General features: G+C 43.2%; 1 protein-coding gene and 1 long non-coding RNA gene across 4 annotated transcripts in view; one reads left to right on the top strand and one right to left on the bottom strand.

Annotated features, from left to right (window-relative positions):
- The window catches only part of LOC127365242 (ephrin type-B receptor 1-B), a 148630-nt gene that overhangs the window by 114325 nt on the left and 12575 nt on the right, over nucleotides 1-21730 (bottom strand). The gene's annotated exons all lie outside the window — the stretch shown is intronic.
- On the top strand, nucleotides 5211-9552 carry LOC127365262 (uncharacterized). The gene is made up of 2 exons (XR_007885160.1): nucleotides 5211-5437; nucleotides 8871-9552. It is a non-coding gene; the product is annotated as an uncharacterized LOC127365262 (long non-coding RNA).

Genomic DNA, 21730 nt, shown 5'->3' on the forward strand with positions numbered 1-21730 from the left:
AAACACTGAACTCTTCTGGGAGAGCAAATGTCATTTCACACACATTACATTCAGTTTGTTTTGCCACAGGGAGGGTGTGGGCAATTTTGATCTCATGCCACCCACACACACACACAAACACACACACACACACACACACACACACACACACACACACACACACACTGTATCTGACCTCATCTGATTTGGCATCCAGGATGCCCGGGTGCTAGAGCTTTGGCCGAGAACGCAGACCCAAATGTCACAGCTATCCAGTGACACTGGTGGGGAGCGCAAACATCAGCCACCCCTCTGGCCGTCTCTGGTCCCTCAACAGTCATCTTTTAGACATCCACAACATCCACCAACACCACTAACATTTTTCTTTTTTTTATCCTGCCATTTTGGATCTTCCAACCCTTCAGTTGATTGCTAATGTAACCGAGACAACACGGGTGGATCAGAGGGTGAACTTCTGCATGCAGTTAGACAGCCCGTGGTTACCCTCTCAGTTTAAGATCTGCCTGCCAGAGGAGAGCAGAGTTTCCAGGCAGAGCTGTACTTGGCAGCCCCGCCAGATGAGACTGTTTGCTGGTGTGATGTAAGGTGTGCTCCAGGAGTCAAAGTGCGACACTCACTACAACGGTGCAGCTAAAGAGCCGAGACGCCTCGTTAAATATGTAGTGCCACCGACCCACTTCAAGCTGTTCCTTTACTTCACACGTAAGGAGCAGTGGCAGCAAACACTTGCTCCCAGCTCAGCACTCTCAGAAACACACACATTCACGCATCTACACATGCACATGTAAATACAGGAAACACAAGCAGCTTACACAGCTGTAAAAGCTGCTCAAAGCTGTTAAATTATTTCTCCAGTTTTATGTCACTGAGTAGATTCAGGTGTCTGTCCGGTCCGGGTGTGAGTATCTGCTGGTGGGGTAAATAGCTCTGATGGGAGACACAAGTGGTTCGCAGGTCTCTGGTGAGAACAGCACCGTCACATCAGGACCTGCTGTATTTTAGATGAAATGGCAGCGGTGTTTGTGTTGGAGGAAATAAGTGCACCTTTGGGTGTGTTTTCTGTGTGTAGAATAAAGTGAATACAATACTTAGCATTTGTTTAAAGCTGCTTGGAGGGCATGGCTGAAATGTATTTCTGTGTGCAAAAATGTATAGACAATCTCAGTTACATAAAACAAAGGCACTGTTGTCAAGCTGATGCAGTTAACTTCATCCATCCTGTAAATTTTTATCCCTCCAACATCAGTTTAAGTCCTCATGTAAATCAGGCACTTTTTCTGGGGGATCTTTTCCTTGTCCGAATCAAGGGTCTAAGGATAGGGTGTGTCATATGCTACAAATTAAAGCCCCTTGAGGCCAATTTGTGCTACTGGACTATATCAATAAATTTTTCTTGATTTGACTTGAAACATGTGAACAAGCTGGATACACAAGCAGTACATTGATTTAGAGAAGCCATGAAAACTGCAGGTGTTCCATTCATCCCGGCCATCAACCTGCATTGTGCATTGTGTGATAGAAAAAGAGCCTCGGGAGGTTTCATTACAAATGTTAAGTAGAGCAGAAAGGCTCTGTCTCTTCCCTGAAAAAATTAACACTCAGCCCATGGGGTTCAACAATTCTGTGCCACAAGATTTGCACTAAGCATACCACTTCAATCAAATACACAAAGAGGGAGACACATGTCTTGATTTTATTACAAATATTAACATCTCTGACCATTTTCTTTCTCTTACACACACACATTTTACATAAATCTGACCACTGTTATGCCACCAATAAAATAATTTCCCTTGCAGATCTTGAATAGGTTGAAAAAGCCTCTGAAGCAGGAGACACTAAAACCTTCCATCATTGATATATAAATGAGTGGGTCATAATTTCTTAAGCTTCTTACCCAATGGCAAACATCACTACTTCACAAATTAATACATGACATGACATGTCAGGGATGTCACTTTTTCAAAAAATCAAGTGTGAAAGAATGAGAGAAACATGTAATAGGTTCAAAATAATTCAAATGCAACACACGCAGCCTAATCTGCAGTAGAATTAAAATTTTTCTGTTCATTACGAGCCTTGACGTTTTTTCAGAATTTATTCACAATTTCTACTTTTCTGGTATTGAATCCTAAATACCTCTACGGATCACTTTTCAGATAGCATTCATTTGCATTTTAGGAATGTTTCTGGGTTGTTCAAGTTCAAGGCACCACCAATTCGAAACACGTTATTACTGATCAAATAATTTTTTGTTTCCCACAGTGAACTTCAAACAACAGCTGTAATGCGTCATGGCAATATCAAACTTATCCCTAACAACATCTATAAAAGCAAACTCCACATATCTACAGTACTTGAATGCCTTAACACTCATAATACTTGAGTGAAAATCAAAAACACAATGTACCTTTAGTCATAAGCTCAGTACATACGGAAGGTGTTTAAATAAGATAAAGCACCAACCACTGTGTGAGATGGAACAAAGATTTCCCCCACTATTAAAAAGGCAATTTTCCAAATGTTTGCCAGTATACACAGTACATTTCATAAAATGCTTTTACTCAGGCTTAAGTGTATGCTGAACAAATATGACTACCATTCCATGAAGTGTTTGTTATCTGTGCTTGTGCAGTTATTAATGTAGATGGGTGTTGGAATGACTCCCAGAGTTTTCACACACTACTACTCCTCTTTCTCCTCCCCAGGGGTGTTGTTAGCCTGTGTGTCCCCTGACAGCTCGCTCCACATAATGAGGCTGACAGACCAAAACAAACACAGGTACAGAACATAGGTAGACAAAAAAAAAAAAAAAAAAAAAAGTTGAGCCTGAGGAGAAACGAGACAGGCAACTCGCTATCTTTGGCAAGACTTATGGCTACTGCTGTGATGGCTGTGGTAGAGTATGAGTCATAACACTGCTCTTTCCCCCCTTGCCTTTTGCATCCCCTTTCATTTTTTTTCTCTTTTTCTGCTCTGCTGTACATAGATGCAGCTGGTCACGGCCTCTGTAAAGGCATAGGGCGATAATTGATGGTAAGATAATGCACTGTGCTATCTCTTCTTTCTTTACTCCTCTTTTCCTTTCCTTCACTCTGTCTGTCTCTCTCTCTGTCTCTCTCTCTCTCTCTCTCTCTCTCTCTCTCTCTCCCCAGGTGTGCTGGTGGCTGGGGCTAAATGATGAACAGAGCCACAGTGTCTGCTGTCTCTAATGGGGACATTATGCAGGAGGATAGGAGAAGTGCTCACACCAGGCTCGTAAATCACACACTCCTGTAGAGAGACTCACTGCAAGGCCTCACTGCTCCACTAACCCTGCAATAGATACACACATAAAAATGGAAAAAAGCTGGCTAGCTGAACACACACACACACACATGCATGCACACATATGCAAACACATATAGACTATTTGCATACATAGACACATGAATACAGATAAACGGACTCACACAAAGGCACATCTGCACTGGTGCTGCTACTGCACAGCCCATTTACCTGACCTCCAGCGCGCAGTCACCATTTGCCATGTAACTACTGGGACACAATTCACTTACATCTGTCCAGTGACAGCACCTCTGCCAACAGGACAGTGTGCTACACCAGAGCTTGTGTCAATGTGATTGAAGTTTGACAGAGCAGTTAAAGCATTATTAGTGCTCCCTGTCACAGCCCAGCACACACAGAGGCCTGCCGGTGGCACAGGTGAGGTAAACACAGGCCCCATTTAGCATATTACCCATCAGTCAACACGACAGGCAAAGGAGATAAAGAAATGCACACCCACTGTGAGTGGGAAAACAAGCACTCCAGTCTGCCCTGTCTCACAAGGAGGGCTATATGAAGGTATTTTGGCAGGTGTGTGCACAGGCAACCCACACACACACATACCCACAGCCATGCATACCCGCACGCTAAAGAATAGCACGCAGAGACACATGCTTCTATGCGCACACACAGGCTGATGACAGAAGAGGTATTATCCGAAGTGAAATATCTCCAGGAGATGCCTCACAGAGCTAATTGACTGTGATGAGCCAGCGCCGGCATGCCTTGATGCTTTCTTTTTTCCACTCTTATTTATCCTTCAATTTCCACTTTATCTGCACAAAGATAATCTGGAGAAATCCACAAAATTGGGTATTTCTTCTGTGTGATTTATAAGCCACATATCCTTGAAAATACCCCCAACTGCTGATGCACAGCTTATTGCTGCTACAAATATGCTAATCTCAAAATCTGAGGTGAGGAATTCGATTTATTATCTGCCTCGATATAACTAGCGCTTTACAACAACATACTCCATTTGACACCTGTGATGATGGAAGTGAAAGAAAATGTTAACTTCCAGTTCTAAGACCATTTAGGGTGGAAAAAACCTTTCCAGTTAAGTCATGACTGATACTCATGGGAGTCAGCACACACTAACAATGGTATGCTTTTAACAGTTAGCGTGTTGCCAAAAGACAGGGGGCCATGATGTGGCAACAGGGGCTTAACCAACAGAGCTGTTTGGACTAGAAACAGACAGCTGGCGCAGTGGTAGGGAGACCCGTTAAATGCTCTCTCCTCAGGAGGCCATGAACCAAGTTGACCTACGCTGACTCAGTCAAATGTAGACATGCATAACTATATTCAAACACTAACAGGGATATTCTTAAGTAACTGGCAGGGTGCAGGACTGTGCTTTTCATTGTGGAAGACAAAAAGGGTGTAAAAAAGTAAGAGGTAGGTAGGTTAAAAAAAGTGACTGAGACAGGCTGACAGAGCGATTGATACAGCGGACAGAAGGGAGGCAGCACACATATACTCTCACTGCAATGTTTACACGGTCTGCTGGTATTTGTCTTACATCTCTGAAATGGCATGAAGCAACCTTTATCCAGCATGATTCCTCCCTGAAGATAATGGATTGTGAACACAAAACCTCCACAAACCTTGTCATCTGCCCCTTCCTCACTTCCTATCATCAACAGACACACACAGACGCTCAATCACTGCAGACATAGACAGAAATGCACACACACACACACACACACACTTCTGTCAACACTCCCTGAGGCAGTAGTGTTAATTCCTCTCAGCCTATTCTCAGTCACACATGGTCGTGGAGCCAGTCACCAGTGGAGCCTCACTGCTAGATTAACCTTTGCTCTCTCCACAGATCTGTTTTTCAGTGGGACCGGCAGTCGGACAGGGGCCATGGCTGACAGATAGTAACTCATTGTCAGAACGCTGTCAGCGCTCGGCCCCTGCATTAGTGGCTTTTGAAGAGAGGGACTGTTGACGTGGGCAGGGTGCCAGCCAAGAGGAAAAACAGGCCTACTGCCCCACACGGCACTTAACCTGACCTCTCCCCTCAGGATGTGGAGAAAAAGGAGGAGTGTGAGTGTGTGTTGCCGTGTGTACGTGTGCACATGTGTATACATGCGTGGCGGTAAGAGTTTTTTCTCTGTGTACACATTTTGGCTGCTTATAAATCCCAAAGCTAGAGAAAGAAAAACAATAGTGCCATTTTCTTCTAATTTCTCGAAGTTTCTCACTGGTGCACAATGTGCGATCCTGTTTTCCCTATTCCCCCCTGTGGTCTGTGTTACATTTACCAGAGGAAAAGGTCACATGTCATAGTAAATGTAATGAGCATGCTCTGGAGAAATACAGCCATTGGCACTCGAGCTACGCAGTGTAAAACCGGAGCAAGTACTTCAAAATTGTCAAAACCTCAAGTAAAAACACCAAACTTGGCTTTTAGTAATCCATGTTTATTCTTTGTAAAGGCTTGTGGGCATATACACGGACTTTCACACAAGCTGTAGTTCAACTGATGTATTGACCCACATGTGCAGCAGTAGAACTATGCAGTGAGTAAAAGCATAAGGAATCATCTGGCTGTGAAGAATTTGTTTTACTCTAAAAATCAATACTAAATGCCTTTCACCATTATCAATGGAATATACTTCCAACACTCACTGACTGGTCTACATTCTCACTTACAGCACTCACTTAAATCAAGTGTTGCAATGGAGCAATAAATGGCTAGGACTTTCACGTCTTATAACTAAATAGTCTACCAGACTTAACAGGAGGAATAATAGGAGAATGAAAATGTGCGATAAACAGACAACATGACAGAACTGCTTTGCTGCAATTTTGATAAGATACTGGCCTTTACATGGCACAAGTTCAACCGAGCTGCTGCAGCAAAGGCACAATGGACAGCTAATTTCCTGCAAGCGAAGAATGGTCAGGGGCCTGTGAACATTCCAGTTCCACCTGCCTCAGCTCCACTCTGCCAAAATTCAGTTTAAATGACTTATAATATGGCGGAGGGAGGAGGATGAAGGGGAGGAGGAATGGAGCAGGAGCAGACGCCGGCAGCTTTGTACCCCATTGTGTGGTTTGAATAACACGGAATGGCAAGATAGTGCCAAACAAAAGCGGAACAGGAAAAGGCCAATGGAGAGTTCTTTTCAACAGCCCCATGTCTCTCTCATACTCCCCCACCCACATGTCACCCAGGTGATTCTTCCTTGCTCTGCTGCTAACCAAGTGAAAAGCCATTCCTGCCAACAAGGTTCCCAGGTGGACAATGTACACTTTAAAGCACCTTATTCTCAACTAAGAGAAAGCAGCGGCCACAAAGTCATGGAATTGAAGCTCTTAACAACAGGACCAGCTCAGAAATTGGGCAGGCAGGATGTGGGACTTGTTGGGCGGGAGAGAAAAGGCTGTGAGTGAAAAAGCGATTTGAGTTTTAATGAAGCGCTGATGAATGGGTCTCAGACCCCGGCAGCCATAACTCAAAGTCCAGGCGGAGACACACGCCTGGCAGGGCTAAGAGCTGCACATGCTGGTTCACGGCGGGGCCACAGTACCCTCACACTTCTTAGCCATGGACTAGATAGACATGACACATATTGTCTAAAGTGTGGTTTGTAAAGCAGCAAAAAGGCTTTTGTTTTGGTTGTTCAGCAAATATTTCTTGCCTTTAGGACAGGCCACTGTGTGGGTAAGAGCAGATATGTGGGCAAGTATATTGTATGTGCATGTAAAACCCAGTCATGCAGTCAAAAAGCACATTAAATGTTGAGATTGATATGTCAAACTCAGTGGGCAGGATCATATAAAACCCTGGGCCAAGTCTAAGCAAGACCTCAGGCCTGTTCCACATTACAGAGAATATAGAAAAATCAAAGCACATTATGTTTATTACGCTTCTTGAGTTACGGCATCTTTCATAGTCTTTCCAATAAAAACGTCACAATATTGCTCTTAGTCTTTCACAGCCATAGATGATGTATTTTCCAGTTTTGCTTTGAGCATCTGTGTAGACTGTAAATATGTAACTGTAGAGGAAATGCTCTTGAGATTCTGACAATGAACGATTTCACATTTTAGAACTGCATATCCAAAGTAAAGATGCGTGAAATTGTGGCAGATTTGGATACCAAGATATGGATAACAGGATTAAATTCATCACTGGGTGGTGGCCTTGTCAAATGCATCCTGTAAAGCCTGTAAACTCATCAGCTGAATGAGCTACTGTAATGAAGTACAACACAAAACAGAAAATATAAACTGTCTGCTTTTATTTGCAATGGATTTTTAAAGAGTGGATTAATGTAAGTTGTTCCAGTTTTTGTCACAATTACTGTACTCCTAAATAAAATGTCACACCGAGGAACTCGATTGTTGCCCTGCTGTTGACAGTCGCTCTATATTATTGCCCATTGGTTTGATGAAACTACTTTATTGCCTACAATTACAGTATTGCCACTTATAAGGTATAATTATGCTCATCTGCCTCAGTGCCCCCTTGGTATCAACTTTGTTCCATGCAGATTAACCAGTGGCCGTCAATGGCACACTGTACACAATATAGGCAGCCGGGGAGCCGTCTAGAAAGAAGTGGCTTGAACTAATCTCAACAGCAATTGGCTCAAAAAGCTCACTGTAGCTCCCAAGGTTCAGAGATCTCACAGTATCAAGAAGATAGGCCTAAGCTTTGTAAATTTAAAGAAAAATAAGGAAATAGAAGAGGAACAGCAAACTAAAAGTCATGGAAAATATTTGGATTCTGTTGTAATATGTTTTACTTGTAAAAGGAACAAGTGGGTAGCCACTAGAGACTGTTTGCAGGCAAACAAGTTTGCCACTTGGCGGAATAAGAAAAAGAAAAATATTGGCCAGCACACAAGATTGGGGCGACTGGGGGTAGAGCGGGTCATCAACGAATCAGAAGGTTGGCGATTCGATCCCTGGCTCCTCACGCTGCAAGTGTCCTTGAGGAAGATACTGAACCCCATATTGCTCCTGATGCTGTGTCATCAATGTGTGTGAATGAGTATTAGTTTCTGTTTGTGACAGGCTTTGCCATCACTGTATAAATATGGCGCTCAGTGGTCAGAAGGCACTATACAAGTACAGTCCATTTACCATTCACAAGACAGTTGTAGATATTTCATGATAGGTTCAAATACATGTCTTAACTGTGATGAAAATAGATAGAAGCATAATGAAAAACCTGTATATTCTGTAACCCATGAGCTTCCATAGTTTCTAGAAAGCCAAAATAATGTTTTTAATATATGCAGGATGTTTCCTATAAATTATATAATATTCAGTGATGCTCTGAGTCTCTCCCACAGCTGCAGGTAAATTAATTTGCTTTTATTTGTCAGTCAAGTTGACAGACAAGTGTGTATTTCTACACTGGTTTTGGCTTATGGCTGGATGAATTATGATAAAACTAATACATCCACAACTGTAGTTAGTCCATACGCATGAGCGCACACACAGTTACTCGTACCCTCACTTGTGTGAATCTCTCCACTTTTAATCATAAGCTACCATATGTCTCCTTTCTGTAGATCCCCTGCGGCCTCACTCCCAGCTCCCAGCCAGGCAGTAGAGCTTTTGGGGAGTCCACCTGTGATGGATCCAAATCCAGCAACGCAACTCAGCTGTTGTGCTGAAAAACCTCTCCACTTGGTTTCACAGTGGCCTAAAGCCAGTTCTGAGAGTCATGCTTGGTTCAGAAACAAGCTAGTGGGAAAAGAAATGTTGAGGACAGGCTCATGAATACTTATGCCACAGTAATTAAACTCTTTTGGCTGCACTGTGCTCTCTTTTTCCTCCTCCTGTTTGTCTTTTTGCCCCTCGCAACGTCATAGACAGAAACACACATACCTTCTTCCCTCTAAAGGACAGAACAGACTGGCAAGCAGAGGGACGGTAGAATTCACCAAGGCTATCAGGAATTCCAAGACAAACCTTGGACACCTTTACTGTGCAGCACCTGTGCCAGCAGCAATGCACATCTGCCTTGCATCTGCTCATTGCAGGTGATTAGCGAGATGATATGGTGTATTCTCCGCCATCTAAATGCTACCCTGCAGTAAATGTACCTGGTGTTTCTCTACATTACAGACAGCACTTACCTAAAACATACAATTTAGTAATAAGGGGAGTTTTAAAGACAGAATGTGTGTAAAAATCATGTTCTCCATCTGTCCTGTAAGTCTTTAGAACAATAAAAAGCAATCATATCTTCTTGTTGTTGCTTTTTCTTCAGCCTGTCCTTGGTATCCAAACTCCTGGGTAGGCTTAAAAATAACTTGTCAGACATTACACCTACATCACAGCGAAGATGACCCAACAGGCAAACAAACACACGCAAGACTGACTCAATAATCAGCCCACATACCTACCGAAGATGGAATACCAGAAAACAGCTCCTAGCTTGAGCAGCGAATTCAAAATGTGATAAACTCCAAAACTTTAATCTTTCGCAGTAGAATATATGTGGAATGACAGCCAGGGTAAGACAGTGTTCTTTCAAACCCACAGGTTTCTGTTCTCTCTTTCCTGTTTTTTTTCTTTTCACTGTAGGGATGTGAGCACAGCCATAAGGGGGAACCGCAAAGCATCCATCTTTTGGACTCCGTTTGTCACGGAGGAAAAAGACAAAGTTACTGTGACAAATATCATTCAAATGTCAAATTAAGAACAATTAAACACATTCAGGGCAAAGTGTGGACTGAGGAGACAAAAGCAAACAAAATCAGTATTCCTAAAGACAGTGAGAATAAACTCTATTAACATAACGATTTACAACAACAAAACAGAGCGCAGAGTTGAGACATGAACTCATAGGACTCCAAATTGAGAGTCACAGACAACCAATGGCGAGTAATTTGCAAATAATATCAGTAATTGAAGCAATTAACTTTGTTTTGTTGTGGAAAGGAAACCATTTAGACACTCATGCGTGCAAGAACACACACACACACACACACGCTCGCCATCAAAAACACAAATGCATCTCGCTCTCTTACACACAGATACATAACGCAAACATACCTTCACTAGGGCGCGAGATGATGAGGGTGCAGCTACAGTTCTCAGTCTTTTATTTATACTTCCAGTGTAGGTTTGAAATATCATTCTGAAATGCTAAAATCAGTCTCATATATATAGCTACTGACAACTTATTATTCAGCTTAATAATTAACAAACTGTGTTAAAAGGCATTAAAAGCCAAAATCTGTGTTGTCTCCCTTATTTCCACAGTGTGCCAGATGGTGGTCCTCTCACTCCTTTGTTAACACATTCTTTCTTTTTAAGTGCTATTTTTGTATCTGCCATACCTCAGTCTACCAACAGACAGATGAGGCCTTGGACACAAAGCATCCGCCCTTCTATTTTCCACAGCGGCTGCTCAGATAACTAGCTTGCAGTCTCTCATGCAGTGATGCAAATCTCTGCCCAGTCTTCAGGGTCAATTTTTCAGCACACCTGCTGAGTTGGGAAGACCTTCTATCAAAACAATGCCACGCGAGACAGTTTGAATGAATTCTGACGCGGGATGGAGAGAAAGAGTTCTTTAAAAGACTTAAGTTATGCATATATTTGTCATGGAGGAGTAGCTTGCTTTTCCAAAAATAGCTGGCAGTGACAGCATTTTTATGCTGCTGTTTTCATGCTGTCTTTTCAAAAGTGAGGTGCATACAAGAGAGAGAAAAGAGTAGAAAGGATAATAAGCTACAAATGTCATTTATATCTTTTGTTGCCAGCACTTTATTCATAGTTTTAACCATCTTTTATTTACAGACTTTCTAAACCTTTTGGGCCAATCACCCCATTTTAGGCAGTCAAAAGAGTTGGTATATCATACTTTTAAGAGCATGACTGGATGTTCAAAGAGAATACTGTACAGACAGACAGATAGAGCAATACACAGCTGCTATAAGCTAACAAACAACACTGGCTGATATTATAATTACCTTGATAGTATCATCCTCTAATGATGCAAAACCTTGCTTTTATCTCCCAGCGAGGGAGAGCCTCTCCCGTGGGCGTTAAGTAGACATTCTCATTGCAGGAAACATCCTTAGATGTGAGCAGCTTGTGTAGTGCTACATTACAGACAGGAGGGCAATTTTACTTATGAATCTCATCATGTCGGTTTAACACTTAATGAAAGAAAATCAGTAACAGGTAGCATTTGGAGATTGTTTTATACAGGTTGTTCACCAAATAAAGACCTGGGACTTAATGTGTTAAAATTAGGCTTTCAAGATATTACATACATTGCATACAGAGCATGTTTCTACCATTTGACACTGATTACCTTCGGTTACATTTCTATGATTTATGACTATACTATGTATTTTGACCATGTCTTGAGTTATCCAAATCCTGACCAGACTGATGAGAAACACTGTCTCTCCAGTTTGGGAAGTTAAAGAAGGCAAGAGGACAGCACCTAATCTGCTGATCAATAAGAGGATTTAACTTCATACAAAAGACTGCTTATCTGCATTCACCACAGCAGCCTTGGAGGAATCCTGCAGAGGTTCCGGAATACTATCTCTCCTTCCCTGTGTTCTTTTCCGGCCCTGCCTTTTCTCCATGTTCACCTTTCGTCTGTTAATCCCTGTCTTTCATGCCAACAGGAATGGGCGGATTAGAGCTGGGAAAGTATTCGCACAGCACACAAACCCCTCGCACTCCTGCAATATATCCCCTCTCCAGCCCACACTCTCTTCAGCAATTGTCTGTGTGTACGTGTGCATGTGTGTGCGTGTACGTGTGCAGCGTATGCTAACCACTATGGGACTTCCATGTAGGTGTGGGATGTGTGTGGGTGGTACACTCCTTTACAACACGGTATAATTTACTGGGAACAGTCCATCACTACTTCCTCTAATCCTGTTTAAATTAGCCAGTCTTCTGGAGAGACACTCAATACACACCCTCTCTCTCTCGCACGCACACACACACACACACACACACACGCACGCATACACGCACGCTATCCACAGACATATCCTTTGTCTTTTTCTCCCTCTTTCTTACTTTTTCTCCCTCTTGCTCTCTCTCTCTCTCTCTCTCTCTCTCCCTTGACACATACTCATACATACTCAGCTGAGCCTTTTTAGCAACTTTGGAGAAGGATAAACACACCTGTTTAGAGCAGACCTGTCTGTCTTAGGCACAGTCTAAATAGAGTTAGCTTTTAATCCTGTTCACTCTCCCCTGTCATTCTTGGGCTTCCTTCATCTGTGGGCATAGCTAAACCAGACCAGCCACAAACACACAAACACACACACACACACACACACACACACACACACACACACACACACACACACACACACACACACACACACACACACACACACACACAAGCTGTAGTCTCACTCGAGCTGAGCCTTTGTGGGACTCAAACAGCCAAGCAAGCAGTCTTTCACAGATGATGGGCAAGGACTGGCAGCATCTAATAAAATGGTATTAGACGTCCAATCTGTCTGATCCATTTAGGGCAGATGCCTCTGCATTCCTTCTCATTGCAGACAATTTGAGATGTGGATTCATTTTCAGACCTCTTTCAGAGGAGGGTAACCCTCTCTCTTGGGTCACTTTCACATGCTTGATCAACCACAGATGTGTACAAACACACATTTATTCTGGGGTCGGAGTGGGTGCTATTTCTATCAGCCATTAGTAGTTGTATTAACACTCCAAAATGGCCAGCTAACATTTTGAGACCTCAGAGCTTTCAGTAGTCTGGCGAACGATGGGTGCTCTTAAGACACTTAAGTCTGCAGATGGAGACCCTGACACAAACAACCACAAGTGCACATGTTTTTACATGCAAAAGCCATTCAGTGTTCAGTGTTTCAGCAAAACAGCAATGAAAATAGATAAACAAGGCTCCACAGCTCTTAAACCATCCAATATAAAAATATCTAATAAGAGCACAAGGTATTTAGGTTTAAAGAGCAATATAGTCACCATCACAAAACACCAGCATATTTGCGGAAAGAGCAACCACAGCAGGACTAGACTATCACTCCACGGAGAGCATGCAACGTATCCATTCCAACCGAAGACAACATTTGGTTATTTCTGCTTATTGCGCAGCTTAGTGGAATCATCTGGTGCAGGTTGCTTATCTGTGATCTATAGCATGTGTGCTACAGATCCTCAATGACTGAGGGAAAGCTCATTCTGCACAGACCAAAATGATGGTTTTGCATTATGTGTCAAGTCCATGCAAGACAGAGCAACATTTAATTAACATTTCTAATTGTGCCTTGAAGGCTGCCTCGATTTAGTGGCAGCTTCATCCGCCGCTGATTATGTTGCAATGATGAGGTTAATGGTGCTGGATATTTGGCTGCTTGGCAAACAGTAAGCACGAGGATGCTGTAGCGGTCTGTGTTGCCCCTGGCAACCCCATATTCAAATGTGAAGGGGCTGTGTATACGTGTGTGTGTATTCACATTACCATGTACGTGACCTTGACAAAGCCACACACTTTCTGTGGTGAACCCATGCTTCACGTAATCAGTTTATTCAATGTACATATTTATTTATTTTAAGACACTGATTTACTTTTAGAATTGCTGTCCTCAACCTCTATGGCACTTACTCAAGAGTATTTAGAGCATATTCTGGATATGTCTGTATTTAATAACATCACTTCTACCAGACTGCAATGGTAGATTGAGTCATATTTTAAGTCCCAGGCCAGTTAGTGGCTCTGTATGTCTGTGCAGACTAACACATAAAAACTGACACAAAGTTGTTGAGCCACTCATTTGGAGCAAATTCAAGTAAAGCCTTCCACATAGAGGAATCACAGGTTGTGCACCAGTCAAAAGCAAACACACACTTGGAAAGGCACATTTCAGCTCACCACACTCAGGCCATATTAATCTGCCTCACTGAGCTCACTTGACTCTCCGCCAGTATAACTGTAAAAGTCACCCCCCCCCCCCACCTTCCCTGCTTCTGTCTACACTCCTGTCCTGACTTCCCCTTCCCTTGCTGCATCCTTCTCTCCTACCCTCTTCAATTCCAGCTCTTCCTTCAATTTCAAAATAAACACTGCAATCCTGAAACAAATGAGGGACATAAATGGGCCCTGGGTTTATTGTTAACAAATAGTCTACAACATAGCAAAGCATTCATTAGGACGCAGTGCCGAGCAGCCGTTTACAATGGTCGTCCACAAGAGAAGATGGAATTGGTGAAGCAAAGATAACAGCTGTAAGATAACAAAGACAAACCTGCTAACACAGAAAGAGTCAGAGAGGCACCCAGAGATCTGAAAGCCATTAACTCTGGTGCTGGCTAGGAGGAATGGGGTCTGTGATGGCCTATTTCTGTGGGCTCTATATCTCATCAGGGGCTCTCACCCCAGACTCCATGTTGTGTGATTTATTTGGCCTCAAAATCAAGTGTGTGCAAGTGTGTGCACGTGTAAGCCCAGTTGTGCAAGCCTGCCCCATCTATGTCTACCATCACCCAAAGGCCTCAAGCTCAGTTGTCATGGAGATGGGGACACAGGTGCTCCAATGGCTCCCTAGACACTTGTGATGTCATCAAGGAACAGGAAGAGGAAACAGTTCTGCTCTAAATTCCCCTTGCACACAGAACTACTTCATCTTGGCCACAACATTATTACAACTCAAAACTTAACTTCAGCAATTCTGGGTCACTTATTCATGTCATGCTATTGAGTCGGTTTCACAATAGTCCATTCACGGTGCACTGCAGGCCAGCTGGTAGGGTATAGCATCCATAAGCACTATAATGACTCTATAATGAGAGCAGTAACTTTTTTTCTGGGGGGTAAATATAATGCTGACTACGATGATGTTACCCTCTCATGTGCACAAAGGGGCCACTCTGGATCATTTGTGCTAAATGTTGATGAGAGTCAAGGAGGAGGATGAACCTTGAATCAGTTTCAAATTATTGGAGTACAAAAGAAACAGGCTATTCAATAAAAAGCGCTATTTCTATGCTCTCTTCTCTTGAAATGACCTCTGTCTCTCAACACATGCATGAACACAACTGAAGAGTATGCACTTGGCAGAACAGGAAACATGGGGTTAATGCCCGGCTGTCCTCAGGTCTCAACGCTGAGGCAGGAAATGAGCTGCTGTGTCCACCAATCACTTTAGATAATGGAGAGATTTATTAGAACGAGGCTGCTGCTGCTGTGCCAACCCTAATTAATTTTCCTGTGTGTGTGAGAGAGAAAGAGAGACAGAGAGAGAGAGAGAGAGAGAGAGAGAGAGAGAGAGAGAGAGAGAAAGAGTATGAATTAATATTTCCATGTAGGTTCATGGGTAAAATTTGTTTTGCTGAAAGCAGCAGGTTCCAACCTGACTTGTACTCCCTTCGTTGTGAGACAATGTAAAACATGTGGGCTTGGCAAACCAGAGACCTATAGATCAGACAGCCAGGCCCAGCCAGATGGCCCTGGCCAAGCAGCCCTCCTCTCCGTCAACCTCATCACTAATTAGGATGTTTACATTGGGCCACGTGTGTCTGTGTGTAAGTTTAAGACTTTCCTAAATGAACAGAGAGATTAGTGAGGTGCGAGTTGAAATTGCAGCGCTGGAGATTTATGCTGAACCCTTCCAACTACGGTGAATGTAATAAGTGTGACGTAGGAGTAGCTGTGCAAACAGATGAACGCATTTTGAATGTTTTATCCACATGAGAGAGTTACTCTCTTAACTTGCAAGTCCAAGTTATTTCAACTTCTTGCTATATATGGCAAAATAAATTAAGTAGTTTCAGAGGTACATTCAAAGACTCTTTGGTCCGTGGTTTATCCTGTGATTTACTGCTACTTCTCTGCTTGAATATAATGAACAGGTTGATGCAAATTAGGAAAATAACCAAACCAAACTGTGTCTAGCCGAGGAAAATTCTACATATGTTTATACACCCGAAAAGAAGAGGTTTATCAAGATGTGCTGAAGAAGTCCCTCACACACCCTGCTACCTTTATAATAGCTATTGAATGAGAATGACATTGCCTCATCTCCTCTCTGCTAAATCACTGCCCTCAATTTCTCCATGGGTGACCAGCTCTTTTCTCCTATCAATCTTAACTTCTGCCACCACTTATTTCTTACCCCTCTATTTTATATCAAAATGTTCTGGATCTCTCTTGGTTTCTCAATTACTTAAACCCTCCTCCCCTTTCTTTTTCAGTCTTTTTCCCACTCTCTGCTGTGTTGCTGCATGAGCCTGGAACCACAGCAGTGTGATGGCTAACAGCAGGGGAACATGTTGAGGGTTTACTCAATGTTTAACATGCAGACAGAACTGCCCCAGATGGGCACCCAGCCAACAAGCTTGTTTTATTTGCAATAATGGCTTCCTCTTAACAAAATATCTGTTGGCGGAGGCAGTTGATGTCTGTGTTTGTGTGTGAGGGAAATTTATATATGTCAAACATGAGCGGCCATAACTTGTGACTAGAGATACTTTAACCTGCTCTTCATAGATCTTTTATTATGGGTTTGTGTGTGTGTGTGTGTGTGTGTGTGTGTGTGTGTGTGTCTCGGTGAGTGATTGTTTTTTGATACTGTGCTACCCCTCACAATACATCTTCTGTAATGGCTGGGTGACTGGGCAAGCCCCTTTCTACATGGTGGGGTGGCGTAAATCAGAGTTGATTTGGCTTCCTGCCACAGATGTGTCAGCTCACTCTGTCCAGTCAAGATCCAACAAATAGCATTCCACGTCACTCACATCACACTCCATAGATCTTCCAGGCGGCTACAGTATCCCCCTGCCTTTTTTTAAGACAGACTCCCTCAGACTTCTGGTAGTGCCCCCTGCATGTCACTCCCATGGATCTGCTGCAATACAATGTCATCTCTCTTCCCTTGGCCCCTCAAATAGGCCTGTCAGAGTATTTCCACTGGATCAAAAGCCCAGATGGCTACAGTCAGCGGGAGCGAGAGGGAAAGCCTCCAGTATAAAGACGGGAATGGAATGAGATGACATGGAATATACTGGGTTCAAAATCTCATTGTGCTGCAAGAACATAGGGATAGATCTGCCTTCATTCATGTGCAGCTCAAATAAATCTAGCAGGATATAGGGAGGAAAACATGTTTTCAACAGAGAAATGGTGAGACACTGAGAGAATCCCTTTTTTCCCCAAGCCATACCTGCTGTTCTCATGTCCCAGTTGTTTTTGATAGGGAAGCGGAGCACAGGTCCCATCTCTGTGCGATTGTGTATCTCTGCAAGTGTGCTTGCCACCACGTCGGCTTGCTGTGTGTAATTTCTCCAGCGACCATGACAGAGGAGCAACTGCACGACGTGTGCAATGACAAAACGGTGTGTGTTCACGCTGCTGCTCTCTTCCTGCCTCTGCAGTAGGACAAGCAGACTGATGTTACAGCAGTGGAGCACTATTTTGCTAGCATGTCAGGTCACTTGCTGCACCCTGAGCCTCAGGAGAGAGCAAAACAAGAACATGCTTCCCTCTTTGTCTTTGTCCTCATCTCCCTTGTTCTCTTTCTCTTTCTCTTTCTGTTTTCGTTTTCTGACCACAGGCTTTTCCTTCTACTCAAGTTAACAAGTTTTGTAGAAGTGCCACTTCAACGTTGGATGGCCTGCAGACACAGTTTCCCCCAGCTCTAACTTCTGCATAACACAGGTTGGCTAAGCGGCTGAAGTCAATAAGGATACAGTGCAGCTGGCTGAAACATGAGAGACTGCAAGTGCACTTTGTATCGAGCCTCAAGGTAAACACTGGAGACCAAGTCACTGTATTAAATTATTAGCATCAATGATATCGTCACTGCAACAGTCATTTGATTTAGAGAGATCTCATTTTCAAAAGCGGGGAAATCTGTACTTTGTTGTCAGAGGATCTTTGAACATCAAAAGAATCAAACACTGTGATATGAGAAATGCAAATGAATTAACATGCACACACACGTCAACACTGGGGACAGTGCAGAACATCTGTGATCAGCATTAGTTAGATGGATCTGACTGAATTAGCATGAAAATCCAACTAGGAGACAGCAACAAAGGCGAGATTCTTTTGGCATGTAGGAAAAGAGGAGATCAACAGACAGAGAAAGAGAAAAAAAGGGCAATAGAGACTGGGACGTAACCAACTAGTTTGATATTTTCTGTCCCAATGCTGCACTGACTCAGTTTTGTAATTTACAAGGGCAAGGCAACGTCCCTGAGAACATTCTATATAGTTTGAGCAACAGCCTGAATGAGAGGGATATTAGAGAGATAGGAAGGAGAAGAGATGGAGTCGAGAATAAATGGGGAGGGGAGGAAAAATGAGAGAGGCAGACAGGGGAACTCATTAACTTCTCTTTAATAAAGCCCAAGTCACATGGGGACCCTTTCATTCCTTCATCTATCCAGTCACCACACACACACACACACACACACACACACACACACACACACACACACACACACACACACACACACACACACAGGCACACAATCCACTCTAGTGCCGCACTGATCGCCTCCAGATTACCACACAGATAGTGATCGTAACCACATCTCTAAAATCATTTGACTCACATTAAAAATCACTAACCTGTAGAAGTTCATTAGTGATGGGATGTCCCTGATGAATCCATGCAACTCTAAAGTTACCGCAAATCATACAATGCTGACAATAATCTCTCCACTGCTTTATTCTGTGAATAAATTACTGGACCGTGCTGACAGTGAAGACGCTGATTGTAAATATTTTGTAGACTCAACGCAACTCGATACCATAAAGAAACTCTATATCTGAGAGCAACAGCGCACACACTTCGAGAAAATCTGCAAATATGAAGGAGAGACAAAACATTTTTTTTTATCCCTTTTCTATTTGCAAGCCGTCTTCAAAGACTAAAAGGGGAAAAGCATTTCTATGATAAACATTGAAACTGGCGCTGGGCTCTGTTCCAGATTCTCTTTTGTCGTTATCGTTAGTGGGATAAGTTTACCCTGACTGGGAGGCATGGGAGCGGGACTAGGATGGTTGGATACTATAGGGAAGGAAAGCCGGGATTGCAGCATTAAAGCTTCCTCTATATCTGAACATCCATGCCTTCCCCAGGGGCCAGACAGCAAGGCTAATTTAAGAAGCGTGGGCCCTGTCAGCTGTCATTAGCATGCACGCCCGCAGACACACACAAACACACAAGTGGGCACATTTATCCGAAAACACACACATGCAACCGCACACTCGCTACACAAAGCTAATTCCAGAAAAAGTGGGCAACTGTCAGAAGTCATCATCTGAGAGTACAAAGCCAACCAACATGTTACACAACCTGGCGCTCAAATGGGTGGAGGGAGAGAGAGAGGGGGGGGGAGAGAGGCAGACAGCGAGAGAAAGAATTATTGATTAAGGCTGAACACAACAAAGAAAACAGAAAATAAATTGCAAGCGTCTACTTAAAATGGACCCCATCTACTTAGGCAGTGTGTGAAGCAGATTTTGTATGACCCTTTTGCCATGCGGAGGTGTGTTAAACATAAGAGTTGAGTTTGGGTTCCCTAGAACTAAAAGGCATAGCTAAAGAAAAACAGAGAGCTCCTGCACACCATGCAATAACAGCAATCTTGCAGGTTCATTGCATGTCAAACTGTTCAAGATGAGTCTAATTAAAATCTTACACAGTCTGTTTCAGACCCACACACATACATTTTAAGTTTTTTTTGGGGCCTTTATCTGGAAATCCACAGTAGAAACATGAGAGAAAATCAGGGCAGAGAGATGGTCATTGACATAGAACAGCGGCCAGACTTGAATCAAGGTCCATGCAGGTAATGGTCGCAGTCTTAAACCCTTAAGCCACAAGGTCACCTCGCAATATCAGTTTTGATGATTTTTGAGGCATGTCAGATAGTGTGATGAATGTTTTAATGAATTGTAACTCTACAATGTGAAAAGAGAAAAATGTGTACTTTCATGTCAGTTGGTAGCAGCAGTTAAATTGTGAGAATTTGGTCCTTCATTTCTGAGACATTCTGAACTTTGGCCGTCTGTCACCGATGCTCAAAATCAGCCATCTGCACACAAGTCTCAGTGAGCTATGACTACTGATTTTGATTGAAGACCATAGATTTCACCATGTTTCTTTCCCGATTATAAAATGTCATGATTACACAATGTACGGGGGCTGTTGGTCAGGGACATTGCCAACATGGAAATCTTAGCAGTGGTGTGTCTCTCTAAACAAGGTCAGTCAACAGAAAAGTCCAGAGGTGAATAAACATAAAAACGAACCCCACACAAACACACACATGCATACACTCTCTCTATCACTCCATCATACATAAAATCAAGCAAATACAAAAATGCTCCCATACAAATCCTAGTGAGAGAAAGAGATCTCATCCAGGTGTTCTGTGATCAGTAGGGATTTCAAAGCAGCGACATGCAAGTGCCAGTGTCTCCAAGGGCGACTGTGGCCTATCCTATCAGAGACACAGATTCCCCATCCGTCTCAATGGGCTGTCGACCATTTTGTGTCACATTAGTGCTTCATTACAGAGATCAAAGGGACTTTTAAACTGCGATCAAATAAGTCCAACAAACATGATGCAATGGCTGCCACCTAAGGAATCCATATGCCAGCAGTCGTGCCATACTGTTTCTCAGTTACAGTGTGCAGGAATTAATTTTCCCATGAATGTGACATTCCTCAAGCAGATTTCCATCTCATCGTCACTGTATGCACGATTGCTCATTCACTCATATGATACAACTTAGGGGTTTGGCACTGAAATAGATTAGCATTTTAGAATATATTAGCATACCCAAAGGGGACTGCGGTAACATTGATTACAAGTAACCACATGCATTTAGATGCTGCTCTGCCTCTGATCACACACAATATGCCATCGCTACACCCTGCCCCCCACTCTCTCTCTCTCTCTCTCACACACACACACACACACACACACACACACACACACACACACACACACACACACACACACACACACACACACGAACACCTTGTCTTGGTGAAGCAGTTCCACCCCCTGCTGTGAAGCAGGTGCCGTGATATGATTCGCCCTCCCCCCATGCATGCTAACACACATGCAGGCACACAGTCACACACACAGAAGTGCATGCACACACATACACATGCATGTCTTCAAAGACAGAGCTGTGAAGCAGAGGTGACAGGTCTCTGGTTCAATGCCATCCTCAGCAAATGTAGTGCTAATTGCCATTCCCCCACTGTTAGAGAGCAGCATGGCTCCTACATAGGGCCCATATGGACCCCAAGATGGAGTCATCTGCTGCCCACTAGAGGATCATGGGAAGACAGAACAACCAAGTGGTGTTCAGTGATAGGTATGACACCTGAACAAAATTCACAAGGAAAACGTCTAAGTTGTCACTTCCTTTGTG

This window comes from Dicentrarchus labrax, unplaced genomic scaffold (genome assembly GCF_905237075.1).
Source record: "Dicentrarchus labrax unplaced genomic scaffold, dlabrax2021, whole genome shotgun sequence".
Lineage (NCBI taxonomy): Eukaryota > Metazoa > Chordata > Actinopteri > Moronidae > Dicentrarchus > Dicentrarchus labrax.